Below are 3,786 nucleotides of genomic sequence, written 5' to 3'. Positions count from 1 at the left end.
TTCTTCTTTGATTTGCAGCATACATGTGAGCATATGGCTCTGTGTCTGAATTTTTATTTGTTTGTTTAGTTTCTCTTTTCTTTCTATTTTGGCTTACTGTCACAAATGTTTTAATTATCTCATGTGTCGCTGTTTCAGTTACGCATTGTCTTTCTTTCTTTTTTACTTGGGGGCAGCTGTTGAGTTCTCCAGATTTAGGGCCCAAATCTGCTCACCATTATGTGTGAGCACAGCACTGTGAATCTCGCACATAGAACCAGCAATCTGGTACAGGCCATAACTTCTTCCATGCACAATGCCCATGTTGTGGCAGAGTAGACATGGATAAAAAACAGCCCAGACTCTCAGGGTTGTTTTTGGGTTTTTTAAAAGTACATCTCAGAAATGTCAAATTTTCATCTCTGCGTGATTTTCATAGATGTTTGCTTCAGTGGACAACCTTTATTTATTTATTTATTTATTCATTCATTCATTCAATTTATACACTTCCCTTCCAGAATGGCTCAGGGCGGTTTGCAACAGGATAACATTAGTATATCACATTTGATAGAATTTTATAGAAACAATACTTAGAACTTGGCTACTATGGCAGTATATTTGGGACTAGGATGTGGGCTCAGGGAGATCAGAATCTGGTGTTTGGAAGTGAACATGCTGACCTCTACCTCCTCCGATGTCCACCACTCTTGATACTGCCTTTTTGAATTGTATGTGCATACATAGAGATAATGTATAAACAAAATGGCCAACAACCTCACTAACAGTGTGGTGGTACTGCTTACAAAGTGAATCTGCAGCATTTAGTAATCCAGAGTCCTGCTGCATAGACCAGGGGGGTTCATTTTTACTGATCTCTCCTCCCAGAAGTGCTTTTGAATGTGCACTTCTGGGGGAAGAAGAGATCAGTGGAAATTCCACCCATGCAGTGGGACTCTGGATTATTAAAAGCTGCAGAGGTACTTTCCAAGCAGCGCCTGTGCACAGTTAGTGAGAATATCAGCCACTGTCTATCTTAAACGTTGTAGTGATGGCAGGCAAAGGAAAGATTAATTCATTATGCCAGGCTTCCCCACCCTCCTCCATGAAATAGGGTTGTTTACCCGGTCAAACAGTGACGTCCCGAGAGAGGCAGGTTCTGGTTGCCGGGACAACCCCAGCAATTCCCTCCCAGAAGATAGGAAGGACTCAGAGAGGCAGGCGACGGCTGCTGGGGGACGTGCTGGTGCAGCCCGAGAGGCAGCAGAGTGGTGGAGATGGAATAATGATGATGTCGGCCCCACAGCTGCAGCCCTGTGTGGAAATGCTAGCAAGGGGGTGGAGTTGGAGGAAAAGGCCCCTTGGGAAGCCAGAGATTGGGTGGCCAATCCACTTGCCTGGCCAAGGGAGAAGGAGCAAGCTGGAAGCGGGGAGGATTGTCCTAAATGGAGGGCTTTATTTAAGGCAGGGACTGCCGAAGATGAGATGATCAGCAGGGAAGGGGGTTGTTGGTCCGGTGGGCTCCCGGGGAGGAGCACGGACCTTTATTCCCGCTGACAGGTGAAGGAGTGGAGTGAATATACTTCCCTCCTCCCCAACTCTGAGGCAATGCCCGTGCCTGGAATTTCATGTGAGAGGGCGTGAAGGTTAATTGGGGAAATCCACCTCCCTTAAACAGACACATTAATTTTCTGCATTCATATACCGCCTTCTGCCAATGCATTCAAGGCGAAGCCAGTTCACCATTTAAAATAATGGTTCATCATTTAATATACACAAAACCCAAAGTAAAAGAGATGGTAACAGAGAGGCAAATGAGCAAATTTAGGTTCTATGGTTACTGAGGGAGAAAGTTCTGGGAGGGGAGGTGCCAAATGGCAGTTGGTCCCAGCTGGGCCGAAGTAGTGAGCCTTGCTATCTTACCTCTCCCCAGAGGTGCACCTAGGTAATTTTGGAGGCCGGATCTAAAGGTCTTTGGAGGCACACCCGCCCCTTCAAAGTAAGCATCATCATGCTTGGCTGGGCAACCACACCACCCTGGACAGACTAATGAGGATTTGGGGAGCCCCAGGGGCTGTGGAGGCCTTGGACTTTGTCCCAGAAGTCCAGGGGGTAAGAGCACCTCTCCCTCTAAGGAAGCTAGGTGGAATGTCCACTCATGGAGGTAATTCTGGGAGGGAAGGAGCCAAAGACAGTGGGTCCCAGCTGAGCCAGTGGAGAGGACCTTACTGACATTAGTTTCCCCTACTTGCAGTAGGGGGTGAAGGCTAGCGGATTGAGCAAAGCCCCACCCCCAAAAGGTGACCCTTGAGGAAAGATATGATGGAAATCAGAGAAGAAGCAAGAGAAATGTTATATGTTTTCAAGTCATTATTTATTTTTGTTCTGTGTGTGATCGTGGTGAAATATAATATAGTTGCTACACTGTTAAGTTGTTACTATATAATGCCACAGCCTCACAGAATGGATGAGGCTCCACAAAAAGAAATGAAGTGCTCTGCACATAAGCCCTTTCGAAACCAACGTTGCTTTCATGCACAGTTAAGAGCTTAGTTCTCTTGAATTCAATGTGATTTAAATATCCTTGAAGTTGAACAATGCCCAGTGGGGACACTCTATTCCAGAACCCTTGAGCAGTAATGTTATTAGGAGGAATGACACCAGTCTTTGCGTGCTACCCAAACATAAGCACACAATGGGCAATATATTGACAGCACTTAAAATAACTACATCTGAAATGTTTTCTTTTCAGGATGGAATAATTAAGTATGTTTTCACGGTGGAAGATACCTAGCTGGATACCACCTTGCTCGGAGGCTCAGTGAAGGCAGCAGCAGGAAAGGCAAAATAGCAATGCTGCAGCATTTCATTCACCCGGTGACTGCAGCCTAACACTGTACAGCATATTTCATCACTAGGCACTTCTGATGGGGAAGAAGAAAATCAGGAGTATGTAAGCCAGCAGGTTTTCTCCACAACAACTTCTGAACTGCAGTCTGTTTGAACAATGTGAACTGGGCATTTCAGCAGCAGTGCCCCTACAGATCCACAATCAACCTTAGCTTATCCTGGTGCCAGTTCTGGAGGGTGTGCTTAATGGGTGTCAAATTGGGAGCTTGCCCCAGGGACTGAAATGACTAGCTAGAGCACCACACCTGAGCTCAACAAGGGTCCCAAAGAGCAGTCTGAACTACCGGGCACAGATCTTCTGTTTGAACTTGGGCTCTGGTAACCTTCATGTCTACACAAGGGAGAAGAAAGCGAAATCCCAAATTATGCAGACATTTGTAGGTCATGAAGCTGTTTCTCTTTTTGATTTAGAATAATCCAGGCCTCAAAAAGGGCATGGCTGGTTGTTCCTACAAATAAAATTCCACAGCTCAAAGGCAAAATATTTTAAAGACAATGTACAATAAGAGCAGGGGTTTCCCCTCCCCTCTCAAACCATGTAAAAGCTGTTTTGTGAAATTAAGCTGGAAATATCATAAGTGGGAAATGACCACAGAATAAATAGGAACCTTTCAGAACGGCAGAAAACATGTGTTATTTATTTTCCTTGTAAACAGAAGTGGCAGATTCAATCAGCAAGAAATATCAGATCATTATGACCATTTTAATCATATTAAAAAGGGGGTTCATAAGTTTTGTTTATGGTGCATTTAACAGCATTTTCAGTTTATGGTTAAGGGAAGTCAATAACCCTTATTTACCGATATGCAAGAGATAAGCTGCAGCATTCCTTTGACTCTTGAAAGGAACAGAAATGAAGGTGGAACAATTAAGTGTCTGTTCCGTTACCTTTTGCACTCT

At 44.6% G+C, this 3,786-nt stretch overlaps 1 long non-coding RNA gene across 1 annotated transcript; it reads left to right on the top strand.

Annotated features, from left to right (window-relative positions):
• Window positions 1-1,150: 1,150 nt before the first annotated feature.
• On the top strand, window positions 1,151-3,513 carry LOC128339499 (uncharacterized). Its single transcript, XR_008313055.1, has 2 exons — window positions 1,151-1,975; window positions 2,729-3,513. It is a non-coding gene; the product is annotated as an uncharacterized LOC128339499 (long non-coding RNA).
• Window positions 3,514-3,786: the final 273 nt, after the last annotated feature.

Source organism: Hemicordylus capensis, chromosome 1 (genome assembly GCF_027244095.1).
Source record: "Hemicordylus capensis ecotype Gifberg chromosome 1, rHemCap1.1.pri, whole genome shotgun sequence".
NCBI lineage: Eukaryota > Metazoa > Chordata > Lepidosauria > Squamata > Cordylidae > Hemicordylus > Hemicordylus capensis.
The sequence above is the reverse complement of the archived record's forward strand: the minus strand, read 5'-3'. Positions and strand labels throughout refer to the sequence as shown.